Raw genomic sequence first — 12,901 nt, 5'->3', positions numbered from 1 at the left:
AATAATCTCACTATACTATGTCTTGCTGGAATGTTGTTGTTGTCATGTTTGTTGGATTGTTTTGCACTTTAGCTGTCCATGCTTATTGGAAACTTGGAATTGGTGTTGCTGGTTTGTAACTTTAATTCGGGTTTCGGATTATCCGTTCGGTTTCGGGTATTCGCGGGTTTCGATTTTGGGCATGAATTTATACCCGAATTGAAGTTCGGGTCGGGTTCGGGTTTCAAGTTCGGGTTTCGGTTTTGGGTGCCTAGATATTCCATCCGAACTGAACCCGACCCGTTGCCATCCTTACAGTTTAGCTCCAAAATTCTGCAGTTAGTTTTATAATTAATCTTTATTTAATACTTTTAAATATTAAAATTCCTTTTTACGTGACATGGACTAAAGTCTAGCCTTTGGAACCAAAACAACCCCAAAACCAGCCCGGAGAAATGTATGCGGAGGCCCCGGCGGACGTGCGACGTGCCAATTGTTTTGCCAGAGAACTGCATGCATGCATTACATGCAGCATGTTGACTCTTGCATGGATTTGACGACAGTCTTTGAACAGATAGCAGATGTTAGACACCAGGCGAAGATTGTTGCGATGTGATAATGTGCGCACATGCCTAACGCTAGCTTTAATATCGCTTCATTCCTCACTGGGAATGTACGGCGCCCTTGACTTTGGCATAAGAAACTTAAGGTGGCATAAGAAACTTAAGGTAGCATGCAACCTAACCGATAGGGTGATCATGGTCACGTACTCTTACTCCTGTGCACCATGTAAATGGACGTTGTGAGCGCGACATGTGTCTTGGAGAGAGAAAGCCCGACGCGGGGCATGAATTCGGCTCATATGCAACAGTCAGCTCATTCGTGTCCTGAAAAGAAAAACCCGACGCGGGGCATGATTTCGGCCCATTCCCATGCCCTCCAGCGTACACTACTAGAAAATAAGCCTTAGGTCTACCCCAAAAGTACCGGTACCTATGCTAGGTACTGGTTCATCTTCATACCGGTACTTTTGGGGTGGATGGAATCCAACCGGTACCTAAGGCTCTCCATAGGTACCGGGTGGTAATTTTTACATTTGTAACAGATGGTACCACCAACTGGTACCTATAGACGAGCCTTAGGTACCAACCGTACCAACCGGTACCTAAGGCTCATCTATGTATTACTTCAAAAGGAAAATATCTCCTCCTCAATCAGAATTATTGTGTAGATGAGATGGTAAAAGAGCATTGCGCGAGACTAGAGATCGCGGGTTCAAATCCCAGCCAAAGAATATTTTGGTACCGGGTGGAATCTTAATCCGGTACTAAAGGAGGCCATAGGTACCGGTTATTTTACCCGCTTTCGGGGTACCGGTTCAAAAACTGGTACCAAAGGGCACTTTCAACCGGTACCAAAGGGTATTTTTCTAGTAGTGGTACTTTTCTTTCTGCTCTATACACATACATAACCGTCAATGCATCAACCACTAGTGCGCAATTTGCCTAGTTGTATACACTCATGAACAGTACTAGCTTCCGCCTCTGCGGCTGTGCAGACCTGCTGCAGTATAGTACAAGCATGTCGATCAAGCTTTGATGTGCATCCAGTAGCGATCTACCGGGTTGGGTGTGCCAAATAAGATCGAAATACATTATAAACGGCGTTGGGAATAACTTTGATTTGTATAGTTGTTGCTCACTTTGTTTCCGGCCCCTGTAAAAGGAGGGAGGTGGGACCCTTGCCGTTCGTTGGAAACTATATGGCGGCGCCAGGTGTGGATGGCGGCAGTTAGAGGCGAGAGGAATGGTCTTTTAGATATTGCTTGGACTCGGTGGATTTTGGGTTTGCTTCATCGCTTTAATCTGAATATTATTAGAGTTTACATTGGATTATACATGGATATTAGCATACATACATGCATATAGTGTTCCATCAACATGACTAGCTAAAAATTATTAATGTGCATGGTCCCAATAACAAATTGTATAAAAATTCAGGTAGACTCATGCAACTGATCATTGAGTTATGTCCATTTATAACAAAAAGAAAATTACATAAAATCCAGAGGTTAAAGTAGCCCTTGCGTCACCTGGACGCTAGGCACCACCGCATCCCCGGCCGGACCGCCCTCCACTCTAGCGAGGGCGCGTCCACGGGATTCGAACCCCACCCGGGTCCTTCCCCGCTACTATCAAAACAAATTTATGTTACTATGTCAGTATATTTTTTTTATCAAAGTTGAGAAATTTAACTTAGAATATTAGAAATAAAATGATCTGTGCATTTTACATTTTATAACAGAGGGAGTACCAACGAACCACGGCTTTTTGATAGGAGCACAACAAGAGGATTAAGGAGCTGCATTAGGCCTAGGCGGCTCGAAAAGGAAGCACGTCTTCACTTCCTCATTTTGTTTTCATAAGGACGGCATACAAAAACTTTGCTGCATGTTTTATTATAAATAAAAAATAAAATCAAGTGCCGGTCTGTTTTTTTTTTTCCGTGGACACCGGATCTAAAAATCACACAACTGACAAGTAACACACTTTCTCTGCGACATCGAACTTTAAAATGAGCCTAGTGGTTACAATAGCCTCGGTAGCATTTCAGGTTCTGGATTCGACTCCCAGTAGGAGCGAACATTCTAGGATTTAACGGTGTTGCACTTTCATTGGTAGGTGGCATTCCCGTCGACAACGAGGCACATGTAGTGACTTCGTCAATCTCAAAGACTTGTCGGCTCTGTCTTCGAAAATGCTTATTATAGGGGGAGGATTTGCGTACGTGCGTTCACAGGAGTGCGTGTGTTGAAAGTGTCTGAGTGCGTGTGTTGAAAGTGTCTGAGTTCTGCTGTGTAATCTCAAAAAAATAAAATAATAAACACTTGACAACAGTACCGCTCATAACTGTCTTACATGACCCAACTATCTAGCAACTTGAAAAAGAAGGAAAAGAAAAGGCTCATTCCACGGTTATGATTATGATTTATTTTGCACTACTGTACTAGGACATAATAACGTACATATGAAGAAAGTTGGCGTATATAACAGCTTGTATATGTAGGACACGTTGTAGGTGTGTGTGGAGAGAGAGAGATTCGAGACTCTAATCAGCACTTGACATGCATTCCGCGACCGAAACGGTATGATTGGCGCAGACCTTTTTCCCAAAACTCCAAAAGGTTAGGCGGCTCGCGGCGTAGATAATACTCAAGATAGCATGCCTTTCCAAAAACCTCTGGCTAGGAAGCTGCTACATGTCGCTCGATCGGTTGGTGCCTGCTGCTGCCCGTCTGTGTTGTGCACCTATACGTGTACCGAACTACTAGTCCGGCCTACGTCTTATTATTAAGAGCGCGATCGGTCGAGGTGATGAGATGATGACCGTCTACTCGACTCTGCTTCTCGAACGTTCGCTCGTCGTGCATCATCGATCCAGCCTTTTGATCGGTTATAATTTCACTAGTAGAAAACTAAAGGCGACGACGTCGGTCGAAGGTGTGTGCCGGCGCGGAGACCGGCCAGCAGCCATGGCCGCCTCGATCCTCGCCGTCGACGGCGCCGCGGCGGCCGGGAAAGTTTCTGTGTCCGCGCGTGCTCCGCTTTTGCCTGGTGCCGTGTTTGCCGCGATGCCAGGCGGCCAGAACCATGTTCGCTCCGGTCACAGTACACTGATCCTGATGTGATGGATCGATGCGCACGTATACATATGCAGCTAGCAGGTCAAAATGCCGCATGGGTTTCCGCCTTTTCGGTGATGTGAAGCTGATTAGTAAGTGCGATCTCGCATAATCCACATCCCGGCCATGGCGGTTTGACCGCGCGCGGCGGCCGGCGGCCGGCGGTGGGTCGAGTCCGACTCAAGTACTCCTACCACCACTACTTGAGGCTTGAGGGGGACTGCGGCTGCGTGCTATAGCTAGCCTAGGCTCAACTTCCGGCCGCGAGGACGCCGCCGCGCTAGGAAATAGAGGGCCGGTAGATACGGTACGCCGGCGGGGCATCCAAAATGTGTGCTCTAGAAGCTCGGAGGACGTGATCAATCGAATGGAGATGATGGTTAATCGATCGGAGGTGTCCACAAAAGCCATTCTTTCATGTACTATACTGAAACAAAAGCTGGCCATGTTTAGTTCTCAAAAACTTTCTTAGAGTACCCAATCGCATCGAATCTTCAGACATATGCATGGAGCATTAGATGCAGTTAAAAAAAATAACTCATTACACAGTTTAATTGTAAACGACGAGACAAATCTTTTTAAATCTAATTACTTCATAATTAGACATTAATTATCAAATAATAATGAAAGTGCTATAGTATCAAAACTCAAATTTTTTTCCAAACTAAACAAAGTTACACTTTAAAGACCTTGTCGAGGTCTGAGATGTTAATAAATTATCTGTCTTGAGAAAAAATAGCAAAATATGTAGCTTCTCGGGTAAACTACTCTCCACTATTGAACTTGTACACGGTGCAAGAATTCTGGAAGACAGTGATGTCCGAAAAAGAAACGTACAGCGCACCGGGGAAAACTGGTGATCGCGCTAACGAAACAATTTGGAACCAAACCTTTTAAGGTCCGGTGGATTTTGCTGGGCTGTAGCGGGCTAGATCGGAATTCGAACTGTGCCAATGTGACCTTTTGTTATTAGAAGGCCCATGTCCAACCTAACAGGCAAGAAGATCTTTCTATTGATTAAATAATGTTATCGTACTGGCTTACCACACAGCTGGAGTAGCTCAGTTGTTAGAGCGTGTGGCTGTTAACCACAAGGTCGAAGGTTCAAGCCCTTCCTCTAGCGAATAATTTTTTTTTCTTGTTTGCTATGCACACGCACAATCCATTATTTGTTTCCCCCCAACAGATCAAGACCATGCAATTCCATCGGGAACAAGTAAGCAAAGCATCACTCCAACCATCTTTCTTGTTTGCTATGCACACGCCAACTTGTAACTAAGTACAGGAGCTTGATCACTCATCACTCTCGAGCTCGCTCGATCGGCGGCGCCCACTACCGGAAAACCGATAGTTGCCGATGTCTAGGTCTTTGCCGAGTGCCAGACCACGGGCACTCGGCAAAGATGTGGTTTGCCGAGTGCCAGGCCGCGGACACTCGGCAAAAATCTAGCACACAGCATGCCCGGGCGTTGCCGAATGCAGGCACTCGGCAATGTGGCTCCTTTGCCGAGTGCTGGTCGGGCGGCACTCGGCAAAGCCCGAGCACGTGCCCAGCACGCGCGCCCGCCTTGCGCCGCCCGTCAGGGGGGTTGACGGCGTCAACTTTTTGCCGAGTGCCTCCAGCTGGCACTCGGCAAAGGTGAAATATTGCCGAGTGTCTCCAGCTGGCACTCAGCAAAGTAGAAACGTTGCCGAGTGCGCTTGTGTGGCTCTCGGCAAAGCTTCTTTTGCCGAGTGCTGGTGCCCAGGCACTCGGCAAACTTGGTTAAAAAAAATTTTTGGGCCTTCAAATTTTTTTGGTCTCCACTTAAATTTGATAATGTAATTCCTAGTAACATAAAATAATTTTATTGATTGGTTTACTATTTTCCTTTATTTTTTTTTGTTTGCGGGGAATAATCCGTCGAAGTAAATTTAAAATTAGAAGTGGGTCCAAATTTCGAAATCAATGAATGGAAATTTGATATTTATGTACTTGAATCAAAACTGATGCCGTATGCGCAAAAGAACTTAAAAGTTGAAGCATCTTTATCAAGAAACTTGATCACAAGCGTGTGCACAGACGTTCGGAAAAAACCAAAAATAGCATGCAATGTATGAAAATCATGGGAATTGTGCAAATCTCTTGGTTTCATGTGAGGATAGAGTGGAAAAAAATTGACGACACGTGACAATATACGCCACTTATAAGCCGGAGAATCTCCGAAGATGTTTCGGAGAGATGTGTAGCATCCGGTTGGATTTGTGGTTGAAATGAAAGTCGCATTTGATTTTCAATGTGAAACTTTTTATATAGAGAAATAACTACAAAACATGTGTCTTGTGAAAATTTGGTTAATTTTTGAATTTGTTATCTATATATTAAATTATGTTTGACACACATTGAAAATCATTATATTTAGTTTTAAGCTGATCTTTAAACGCATGAAATAATAGGTTTTTTCGCATGAAATCATGAACAATAATTTGTTGCTTTATTTTGGCAAATTATTTAGTTGGTAGTCACCAATTTTTTTTATACATACCTCATCAAAACGAATTTGTTGATATAAATTCAATTCGACTTTAGAAACACATGAAATAATAGGTTTTCTTGCATAAAATCTTGAAACTTGAAATACAAATTATTTTAGTTTGAGTTTGAAATAATTATGCATGAAATAATGTTTTTTTTGAATTCATATCTTATTTATTTTGGTTTTGCAAATAGTGGTTAAAAATATATTTGCCGAGTGCCAGGCACTCGGCGAACCCAAACTTTGCCGAGTGCCTGCCGATCTGGCACTCGGCAAAGAGCTGAGTAAAATTTTTTTAATTCTTTGCCGAGTGCTGGATCGTTTGGCACTCGGCAAAGCCGATCCGGCACTCGGCAAAGAACGCATCCGCAGACTTATGGACGCGGCCCCGCAGTCGACTCTCTCTCACTCGCATTTCTTCCCCGCGCGCGCCACCGCTGCTCGCGCCGCCGCCGCCCTCCTCTATATGACCGAGGAAACCGCGAAACAGATGACATGGCACAAAAAAGGTGTTCGATACAACCCAGATAAGATGGTGCATCCCTCCGACGGTGAGTCAATTACTCATTTTGATGAGATTCATCATGAGAAAGCTAAATGTAACACACCTGTGTTAATCGTGCTCGCTAATCACGTGTTTAATTGCTAATCATGGCTTAAGCGCGTCTTTAGCGTTAACCGAGTCCGCGCGTTAAAGATTGTTTAGCCGTGTTCGTCTACGTTTTTCTTCTTGATCCGAGCTTCAAATCAATTTTCGCCCAAAACGAAAGTTGTAGATCTTTCCTTCCTCTACAACTTTTATTTTGGCCAAATTTCAAGTTGTTATATGAAATTTGGAGTTTTATTTGGTCAAAATCAAGTCAAATTCATTCAACCGGGGCACTGTTCCTACACTGTACTTGTCACTGTGCAGCCCCGACGCCATACCGGCGACTGTGGCCGTCGGCGCCTCCTCCACGCGTCGGCCGTCGGCGATCCTCGCACACCGCGCAGAGGCGTCCTTATCCGGTCGCGGTGCCGTCTCTCATTTCTTCTCCCTTTCATCCCCATCCTCGGGCTCGTGCGGAGCTAGGCCGAGCAGAGCTCGCCGCCGTCTGTCCCGCCAGCCAACCCTCGCTACCCGGCCTCAATTCGCCGCGCCCAGAGCCGCGCGGGCTTGCTGTCCATCTTCTCCACTCCATCCCGTGCCCGATCAAGCCCTCCGCCGGCCGAATCGAGCCTGCAGACCGCCGTCCACCATTGAAGCTCCACGCCGAGCTCCGCCCTCTCCGTCGACGACCCCCTTCCGGCCATCCTCCGCCCCAAATCGCGCCGTGGTGAGCTCCCCCGCAACCCTATCTTCCTCCCCGACCTCTCCCCACCCGAATCCGCGTCCCACCGCCGCCGTTTTGCTGCCGCGCCATCGCGGATGCACTACGCGCCGCCCGCGCACGCTGTCGGCCCTCCCTACGCGGGGCCGTGCGCAACCACCGCGCGCCCCACCGCCGTTTGGCCTCCCTGAAGCTCGCGCCACCCACTCCCGCCGCCGCCTTGCACCGCGCCAGCTGGACCGCCGCCGCCGATGCCGCGCCGCCGTTCCTGCCCGCGTGCGCCACCGCCAACGCCGTGCGCCCCTGCACCCCTGCCCAGCGCGCGCACCCCGCACCCCCGGTTGCCCTGGCCGCCGCTCGGCCCAACCGCGCCGCCGGTCGGCCACCGCCGGCGGGGCAGCGCCGCCGCGGTCGGCCTGCCCGCGCGCTGGCCCTTGCGGGGCAGAGCAGAGGAAGGGGATGGCAGCTGGGCCGGCGCCCACTGGCAAGTGGGGCCCGGCTGTCAGCCCCCCTTTTTATTGTTTTTCATTTAGTTTTCAGCTGGAATTTCTAAATTGCATAGAAATTCGTAGGAAAATCCTAAAAATGCAAAATAAATTTTTTTAGGTTTCTAAAATCAAGATCTTCTGAGAAAAAATACTTAAGCATGCATTTTGTCACTTTTACCCCTGCTAAAAATTCGAGGTGTGTTTAAGCTAGTTTAATTATTACCGGTTGTTATATTGCTAAAAAATTATGAAAAATTCACAGTGGCTTACTCCTTGCATGTGTAATCCACTGTAAAAATTTCATGTGCTGGTGTTGTGTACTTTTGTGTAGATCTGTTTATGTTCCATTTACCTTGCTAGGGTTATTTAAATGCTTTGTTAACAGCAATAAATGTTGGAAAATTTATGTGGCATGTTTTATCAATATCACGTTAAGTTGGTAAATTCTTCTTGCTAGAGCATGTAGGAAAGTTAGGTTTTTGCTTTTAAACTGCCCCTAGGTATGCTCTTTTCTTTAATAAATGTTGTTAGTTAATTATTGTTTCATGCATGTGTTACCTCAACAAAGTAAGCCTCTGTCTTAATCCATGCTGCTCTAAGCAAATTTAGTAGTTGTTGTTTTGAAGGAAACACTTCAGGCTAAAATGAGTTGAACTTTGGAATCGTATCATAAGCACTCATGCATCGCACTGTGTCCTAACGGTTGCATGGCATATTTTTATTCGTGTAGACACCGCAAACGAGGTCGCCTACGAGTTGATCGCTGAGCTGGTTCAGGAGCCACAAGCAGAAGAGCAGCAGGAGGACGCCGTTAAGCCCGCTCCAGAAGACCTCGTTAACCCTGCTGACCTGCAAGGCAAGCCCCGGAGCATAACCATTGTCGGTATCCTACAACTGGGGTACCCACTCCTACTGTGCCAAGACTCGCGTAGTTATCCGTAACTATGCCCTAAGGAGCTGAGCAGCCAAACTCCTGGGTTCCGACTCCATCTCACCGGACCAACGGTCCCGGACCCGCTTCTCGTTCGGGGACGGGTCCGGTGTCACCACGTGTCCCAGAGGTGGAAATGCTCAGCACCTGTGGCCGCGGACCCGGACCCCCGCAGGTGGGTCCGGGACCTCCATGTGCCATCCGGACTCCCGCAGGTGGGTCCGGGATCTCCACGTGCCATCCGGACTCCCGCAGATGCGTCCGGGACCTCCACGTGCCTATCCGGACCCCCGTGAGCTCTCGGCTCAGCTAGCTGCTCGGGAGGGGTCCGGAGCCGCCACGTGTCACGCGAACGCGGGCGCAAGCCTTCCGCTGGAAGCTCCCTCACCCACCCGCATTAAGTGCGAGTGGTTGAGGCAGGCTCTGCTGCCTCTGGGCACGGGGCAGCTTTTGTCAGTCCACACTGTGGATCGCCAGATACCGAAGCGGCTTGTCAGTTACCAAGACAAGCATTAAAGACTCAGCGCCGAGCGCATGGGCGACGAGTCATGATGACCAGCTACTGACTGAAGCAACAGTGCACGCTGCTACAGTAGACTGGGTCAGTAGTTCGGCGCTTCATCATGACCTTGACGCGCGGCTGCAGAGGCTAGACTCTACTCTGACCGGACAGCTCAAGACCATCCCTGGTCAGAAGCTACGCATGGAAGCCGACGACAAGATCTCCGGATCTGAGGCATTGAAGGCCAAAATGTAGTTTATAATACATCGCCGGGTCCACATGTCAGGGCCCCGCTCAGTGTACGTGATCCCCTTGGACATATAAAAGGGAGAGCACGCCCGCTAGAATACAGGTTCACACAGGCTCTCCAGACACAAAGCTCTCGCGAACTCTCGCTCTCGAGGGGAGGCAATACAACACACAGTGGACGTAGGGTATTACGCTCCGGCGGCCCGAACCACTCTAATCCCGCTGTGTTCATCGTGTTTTTGAGAGAGGTCGAACTAGGACTAGCTAACTCCCGAGTACACACCCTCTGGGCTAGGGCGGGTGCCTTCCGCCACCCGGCTGTGGTTGCAGCACCACGACAACCATAATTTAAATTATTCAATGTTTATTTAAGTATTTGTGCATTTAAGTTTTAGGAGTTGTATGAAACCCTAGTATGCATGTTCTCCCTAGGTACCTGTGAGTCCATACTAGTGTGCAGGTATCGTTAGCAATGCTTTGCTAAGTAGGATCTCGGTAAAAGTCGAGTGGTTACTGTCACTCGCGAGTTTTGGGATCTTGATTCCTTAGCTATGGCTTTGAAGTGAGTTGTTGAGTAAAGAGAAATGGAGACCGGGCAGAAATGAGTTGGATTATTGGTATGGAATGGATGAAAAGAAATCTCCGCCTGTGTCGACTGAGGACCGTACTGTTGTTGGCAGTGCTGACCGAGTTTGAACAGTACTAACCACATGCCAGAAGTAGGAGGTAGTCGAAACCGGTAAGCTAATTACCTGAATTGCAACGATACTTTGAATTGTGACCTGCTATTCTGGGAGTGGGATGATGGCGGGTGTTGGATTGTATGTTGCCTCTGGGTTCTCTGGGAGTTCGCCGTGAGGGACCCTTCACCCGGGTTTTGGCAGGCGTGATTCAGACGTCGGGGTGATGATGAGAACAGTCGACGTGTGTGGCCCGACGGGGTTTTCACGTGTCGTGTGAGTTAGGTCCACCTTGCAAGGTTAAATCGGATCGATTCACCGTCTCTCTCGGTTAAGAGAACCTTGGTCACTTTGTCACATCGTAGTAAGAAAGTGGAATGAGAACGGAATGGAAAAGGTTGGTTTGTGAGTTACTGAAGAATAATCTGATCCACCATGTGTGCTCTAGATGTTTAGGCAAATTTAGTTAATACTCGTTGTACTAAATGGAGCTAAAATATTGAAAGTAAGGATTCACTTCTAGCAGCCTTTCAGCAAAAGAACTCCAGAGCCAAAAAGCTTTGCATGTCTAGGTAATGGGCTAAGTATACCCAAAGTCGGGTAAGCCTTGCTGAGTATTAGTATACTCAGGGTTGTTGTTGTAACCCTTCTAAGCAGGTTGCGTTCCCGCTGACTTCGAGGAGGTATGTTCGTCCTAGCTTGGACAGCCGCTTCCTCCGGGTTGGACTGTCGAGTGGGCCCCGTCTTCTCCGTGAAGATCGGGCAGGTTGGCATCACATCGGTGGGCAGGATGTGGAGCTCACTTTGTATCATCGTCGTGGTTATCGTATTGTATTTCGAACTCAGTTTTAAACTTCTGTTGTGCTTTTGAACTCTGTCGTTTGTACTTAAAGTTTTTATGTAAAACCTGTGTTGTAAATTAATTTGAAGATTTTTGTATGCTGGTATCACCTGTACTCGTCTTCGTACGAGTCTACTAGTGCAATTGCGATCCTGGAGTATAGTAGTTTAATCGGGATTTACCCGACAGCCTGTCAGATTACACCATTTTAAGTGCACAGTAACTTGATTAAGTATTAAGATGATGGTTAGCGCACTTAAACCGGTTTAATTTAGGCGGTGCTGCTACACTAAAGAAGCTCGTAATGTACGTGTTGCGCTGGCAACCGATGGGTTCAATCCTTATGGTATGATGGCCGCATCGTACTCATGTTGGCCCGTGTTCGTTATTCCCTTGAATCTACCCCCCGGCGTTCTCTTTCAACGACAAACCATATTTGTGTCGTTGATTATTCCTGAGCACCCAGGGAATAAAATGTGTGTTTACATGGAGCCCCTAATCGATGAGTTGATCAAAGCATGGGAGGAGGGGGTGTGGACGTACGACCGAGCGACAAAGACAAACTTCAGAATGTATGTGTGGTACCACTACTCTCTGCATGACCTGCCAGCGTATGGCATTTTCTGCGGGTGGTGTACTCATGGAAAGTTCCAATGCCCAACATGCAAGGCAACTCTGCAGTTCATTTGGTTGAGAAAGGGGGGCAAGTATTCGTCGTTTGACAAACATCGACAATTCCTTCCTGCTGACCATCCATTTAGAAGAGACATTAAGAACTTCATGAAAGGTGTCATAGTACACAATCTGCACCGCAGATGCTGACGGGTGCCGTGCTTCATGCTCAGATAGATGCTCTCCAGGTCAATGATGTAGGTGGTTTTTTGGGATATGGCGAAGAACATTCTTGGACTCAGGTCTCTGGCTTGTGGAGGCTTCCCTATATTAATGATCTCCTCCTTCCACACAATATTGATGCCATGCACACTGAAAAGAATTGGGGCGAGGCTCTTTTTGGAACTGTCATGGACATTCTTGATAAGACGAAAGACAACGTCAAGGCTCGAGTGGATCTGGCAACGTTGTGCGATAGACCAAGATACGAAATGAAGACTCCGAGACCAGAGAGACAATGGAGGAAGACTCCGGCGGATTTCGTCCTAACAAAGCCCCAAAAAAAGGAAGCACTAGAGTGGATCCAAAAGTTACAATTTCCAGATGGGTATGCAGGTAATCTGAGGAGGGGAGTTAATTTGACTACGATGCGAATCAACGGTCTGAAGAGTCATGACTACCACATATGGATTGAACGGCTTCTTCCTGTGATGGTACGAGGCTATCTCCCTGATAATATATGGCGAGTGTTGGCAGAGTTGAGCAATTTCTTCTGCCAGCTGTGTGCTAAGGAGTTATCTCGGGTCGTCATTTCGGAGATGGAAAAAGTGCCCCCTGTGTTGCTATGTAAGCTGGAGAAGATCTTTCCACCCGCCTACTTCAATCCGATGCAGCATTTGCTTCTACATCTTCCGTACGAGGCACGTATGGGGGGCCTGTGCAGTACCGTTGGTGCTATCCAATTGAGAGATGTCAGAAGGTCCTTCGAACGAAATGCAAAAATAAATGTAAAATTGAAGCTTCTTTTGCAGAGTCATATATTCTGGAGGTGTCAAACTTCACAACCAAATTCTATGGTGACAATCTTCCCAGCGTGCATAATCCACTCCCT

The 12,901-nt window shown here is 47.5% G+C and overlaps 1 non-coding gene across 1 annotated transcript; it reads left to right on the top strand.

Annotated features, from left to right (window-relative positions):
- The first annotated feature begins 4,711 nt into the window (after positions 1-4,711).
- Positions 4,712-4,784, top strand: TRNAN-GUU. Its single transcript has one exon. It is a non-coding gene; the product is annotated as a tRNA-Asn (tRNA).
- The last annotated feature ends 8,117 nt before the right edge of the window (positions 4,785-12,901 follow it).

Source organism: Panicum virgatum, chromosome 9K (assembly GCF_016808335.1).
Source record: "Panicum virgatum strain AP13 chromosome 9K, P.virgatum_v5, whole genome shotgun sequence".
Taxonomy (NCBI): Eukaryota; Viridiplantae; Streptophyta; class Magnoliopsida; order Poales; family Poaceae; genus Panicum; species Panicum virgatum.
The sequence above is the reverse complement of the archived record's forward strand: the minus strand, read 5'-3'. Positions and strand labels throughout refer to the sequence as shown.